At 53.8% G+C, this 5,000-nt stretch overlaps 1 non-coding gene across 1 annotated transcript in view; it reads left to right on the top strand.

Annotated features, from left to right (window-relative positions):
- The first annotated feature begins 3,393 nt into the window (after window positions 1-3,393).
- Window positions 3,394-5,000, top strand: part of LOC124773148 — a 1,909-nt gene continuing 302 nt past the window's right edge. The window contains exon 1 of the ribosomal RNA XR_007014488.1: window positions 3,394-5,000. This exon is cut by the window's right edge and continues 302 nt beyond it. This is a non-coding gene — a ribosomal RNA (small subunit ribosomal RNA).

Here is a 5,000-nt window from a genome sequence, read left to right as displayed (position 1 = left end):
CCGCACCCGTTCGTGCACCACCCCAACCGCCAAACTCGCACCTCCAGCGGATGAACGGCGGACGTTTCCCGCACTCGTAAAGTGCAATCCACCCCTATAACTTGCGTTTCATGAAGAGTTATTTCCAATATGCGACATTCCCGCTGTCCGTATACATGAGCCGCGACCTGTACCACTTACGAGCGAGAGACGCGATCGCGTTGCTCACTGTACGGCGTCCGATACCGAGCCATCAGCATGTCGGTCCCCATGCGCGTTGCACTCGCACTCGCAGTCGCAAAAACGTGGGGCAAATATATTACGCGGAAGAGTTATAACAGACCGAGCCCCACTGCATGGGGGGAGTCTTTGTCACTAATGTACACAGATGGAACATTTTGGACTGGAACCAGATTACCCGTACACACGGCGCTGATTAGTAATCAATGCAGAGCCATCAAACTACAGCAAATATACACAACTGTCCGTATACATGCTGAAAGAGTCTGCCCAAAATGGGAACCACACGTCAGCCAGACACTCTGATCACGCACCACTCTCTGCTTCTAACAGGCGCACATACAATATGTAAGCACCAGCATGGAACAACATCCAGTGCATCTTCTCCGCCACATTACACAATCCACACTATCACAACCAGACCAGGAGGTCCGTGCGGAAAATACAATATCCCAGCCTTTCGACATCCACCATTGCGCAGACCAGGCACCAACACCCACACATGTCCTATACAACGGTGCACCCAACATCACAATAGTACCTCCTGTCACAGCGCACAAACAATGACATGAGTCAAAGACACAGGTCTCACACAAGCATAGAATTGGAGCGCCGCCTCTAATAAGCCAAAGGTGCATCCTGACGTGACAAATCTGATCATGTCACAAGCATTCACTTACTATAATCACTATCAACGAACCTGCCGCCCCCGCCCCCCCCCCCCCCCCTACACCTTTCCGTACAACAACGTGTAACCTAACCTAACCTAACCTAACCTATGTTGTACCTTAACCTAACCTATGTTGTACCTTAACCTAACCTATGTTGTACCTTAACCTAACCTATGTTGTACCTTAACCTAACCTATGTTGTACCTTAACCTAACCTATGTTGTACCTTAACCTAACCTATGTTGTACCTTAACCTAACCTATGTTGTACCTTAACCTAACCCATGTTGTACCTTAACCTAACCCATGTTGTACCTTAACCTAACCCATGTTGTACCTTAACCTAACCCATGTTGTACCTTAACCTAACCCATGTTGTACCTTAACCTAACCCATGTTGTGCCTCAACCTAACCCATGTTGTGCCTCAACCTAACCCATGTTGTGCCTCAACCTAACCCATGTTGTGCCTCAACCTAACCCATGTTGTGCCTCAACCTAACCCATGTTGTGCCTTAACCTAACCCATGTTGTGCCTTAACCTAACCCATGTTGTGCCTTAACCTAACCCATGTTGTGCCTTAACCTAACCCATGTTGTGCCTTAACCTAACCCATGTTGTGCCTTAACCTAACCCATGTTGTGCCTTAACCTAACCCATGTTGTGCCTTAACCTAACCCATGTTGTCGCCTTAACGTAACCCACGTTGTCGCCTAAACCTGCTCTGTAATTGTTATACGACTCGTTCAATTACTGTAGTGTTGCCCACCCGCAACCCTCGCAATATAGTTCGCTACTCGCACTGCCCGCACCCCTGTGTATCGCTTCATGTTAAACACCTTGCAAGTCTTGCTCACTTTCCACATGCTCCTGCTGTACACTGTAATGTGGATGGCAGCAGGACGTACATGCCGCCCCTCCCCACGTCCCCACCTTGCCCCCTGCCTTCGCAAGCTGGTTGGTGAGAAGTTTGCATGTTCAATGCCCTTCGCATGCGACGTACTCAGGCTACGTTGTGGTGCGGCCTGTGTCAACTGTCCGCTGATGTCGTACGCGTGAACCACAATCTGTACTGCACATTCGTCCTTATGTACTGAATGATACATCGTGGCACATGTGTGACCGCACAACGACTGCGCCCAAAAACGGCGGACCATACAGTGCAAATATTGTGCACGCAGCTACGTGTCGTCTCCCTATGAGAGCTGGATTGCAGTGTGGTACGCCATAGAGACGTGTGGGAGGAACGGACGCCGTGGATGGCGATCAGCATGAGCTGTCTGTTGATGTATTCGGACCTAGTCGTCTCTCCTCACACACCGTGATGGCATGGTGCACCGCGTTCCATATCTGCGACATGCTACAGAGGCCGGTTGACAGTCGTTCGAGCAATGGACATCGCATACGTACGGGGGCCACCTTCCACGTATTGTCTAGGCGTGCACATTTTGTTGCGTGTATGTGGGCAGACGTAGTGTGGCGTGACACCTGACACAGGCATGCAATAATCGTTGAAGTTGCAAATGGCGATGGACGCCTGCGTTTTCTGGTGAAGTTACGCAAATGAACAAATGGTAACCTGTTGTGGTGCGGTTGTTCTCGCTAGGGGTGAATCGGTGATGGCGACGATAGGTTGAGGTACTAACCGGTTGTTCCAGCGATACCCACCATGCCGACGAAACTGAACGGCATCTGGGTGTGAAGCGATACGCGGCGGTGGCTGGGTGGGACCGTCCCCGGCCGGTGAGGGGGCGCCTCCCGGCGTGCTGGCCGCGCGGTGCGTGGGCGCACGCGCTACAGCCGGCTGGTGGGGGCGGCCAGTGGCAGGCGCGCCGGCCGACGGACGCGGCAGGCGTCGCAGCTGCGCGCCGGCGCACCCTGCGCGCGGCGCCGTGCGGCCAAAGTAGGTCCTCGCGGGCCCGGTGCGAAGCGCGGTGGACATCTTCAGTGTGCTGGTCCGATTGAGGACTGTGTGCGTTGAGGATGCGCCGCCGCCCGGCGCTCGGCGCCGCGACGCCGTCTGCTGCTCGGTCGCCCCAGCGGTTCTCGCTGGTGGTTTGTATCGCAGCTGTGCGGATGTGTTGGCGCGTGCGCTGTGCTGGGAGAGTTCGCTTCGGCACCCAAGTGGGGCTTTTGTCCTTCTGTGGCGCTGGCGTTGGAGCTGCCGGTCACCGTAGGTGGCGCGTGTTGTCTCCCGCCGGCAATGCCACGACAGCACGCTCCCGGGCCTCTGTCGGCAGCGGCAAGCTCAGTTGGGAGCACGGGTGGTCGCACCGAAAGCGTCTACTCGCCTAACTCCGGGCGATTGCGCCTCTCTCGAACCCGACCAAGTACTTGGGACGGCGCTGCGCGCCGCCGGGACCTGAGAGGGTTTCGAGGTGTATTGTGCAGGGGAGCTCAGCCTCCTCCTGTTTGCAGAATGATTGAGCGGACGCTTGCGTGTTCGCGCGGGCCCCCGGGACACACTCCCGGGCGGCCGGCTGCTCAGCTCTAGTTGACGCAGCTCCCTGGTTGATCCTGCCAGTAGTCATATGCTTGTCTCAAAGATTAAGCCATGCATGTCTCAGTACAAGCCGCATTAAGGTGAAACCGCGAATGGCTCATTAAATCAGTTATGGTTCCTTAGATCGTACCCACGTTACTTGGATAACTGTGGTAATTCTAGAGCTAATACATGCAAACAGAGTCCCGACCAGAGATGGAAGGGACGCTTTTATTAGATCAAAACCAATCGGTCGGCTCGTCCGGTCCGTTTGCCTTGGTGACTCTGAATAACTTTGGGCTGATCGCACGGTCCTCGTACCGGCGACGCATCTTTCAAATGTCTGCCTTATCAACTGTCGATGGTAGGTTCTGCGCCTACCATGGTTGTAACGGGTAACGGGGAATCAGGGTTCGATTCCGGAGAGGGAGCCTGAGAAACGGCTACCACATCCAAGGAAGGCAGCAGGCGCGCAAATTACCCACTCCCGGCACGGGGAGGTAGTGACGAAAAATAACGATACGGGACTCATCCGAGGCCCCGTAATCGGAATGAGTACACTTTAAATCCTTTAACGAGTATCTATTGGAGGGCAAGTCTGGTGCCAGCAGCCGCGGTAATTCCAGCTCCAATAGCGTATATTAAAGTTGTTGCGGTTAAAAAGCTCGTAGTTGGATTTGTGTCCCACGCTGTTGGTTCACCGCCCGTCGGTGTTTAACTGGCATGTATCGTGGGACGTCCTGCCGGTGGGGCGAGCTGAAGGCGTGCGACCGCCTCGTGCGTGCTCGTGCGTCCCGAGGCGGACCCCGTTGAAATCCTACCAGGGTGCTCTTTATTGAGTGTCTCGGTGGGCCGGCACGTTTACTTTGAACAAATTAGAGTGCTTAAAGCAGGCAAGCCCGCCTGAATACTGTGTGCATGGAATAATGGAATAGGACCTCGGTTCTATTTTGTTGGTTTTCGGAACCCGAGGTAATGATTAATAGGGACAGGCGGGGGCATTCGTATTGCGACGTTAGAGGTGAAATTCTTGGATCGTCGCAAGACGAACAGAAGCGAAAGCATTTGCCAAGTATGTTTTCATTAATCAAGAACGAAAGTTAGAGGTTCGAAGGCGATCAGATACCGCCCTAGTTCTAACCATAAACGATGCCAGCCAGCGATCCGCCGCAGTTCCTCCGATGACTCGGCGGGCAGCCTCCGGGAAACCAAAGCTTTTGGGTTCCGGGGGAAGTATGGTTGCAAAGCTGAAACTTAAAGGAATTGACGGAAGGGCACCACCAGGAGTGGAGCCTGCGGCTTAATTTGACTCAACACGGGAAACCTCACCAGGCCCGGACACCGGAAGGATTGACAGATTGATAGCTCTTTCTTGATTCGGTGGGTGGTGGTGCATGGCCGTTCTTAGTTGGTGGAGCGATTTGTCTGGTTAATTCCGATAACGAACGAGACTCTAGCCTGCTAACTAGTCGCGTGACATCCTTCGTGCTGTCAGCGATTACTTTTCTTCTTAGAGGGACAGGCGGCTTCTAGCCGCACGAGATTGAGCAATAACAGGTCTGTGATGCCCTTAGATGTTCTGGGCCGCACGCGCGCTACACTGAAGGAATCAGCGTGTCTTCCTAGGCC

This window comes from Schistocerca piceifrons, unplaced genomic scaffold (genome assembly GCF_021461385.2).
Source record: "Schistocerca piceifrons isolate TAMUIC-IGC-003096 unplaced genomic scaffold, iqSchPice1.1 HiC_scaffold_946, whole genome shotgun sequence".
Taxonomy (NCBI): Eukaryota; Metazoa; Arthropoda; class Insecta; order Orthoptera; family Acrididae; genus Schistocerca; species Schistocerca piceifrons.
This window is presented reverse-complemented; position numbering and strand designations above follow the sequence as displayed.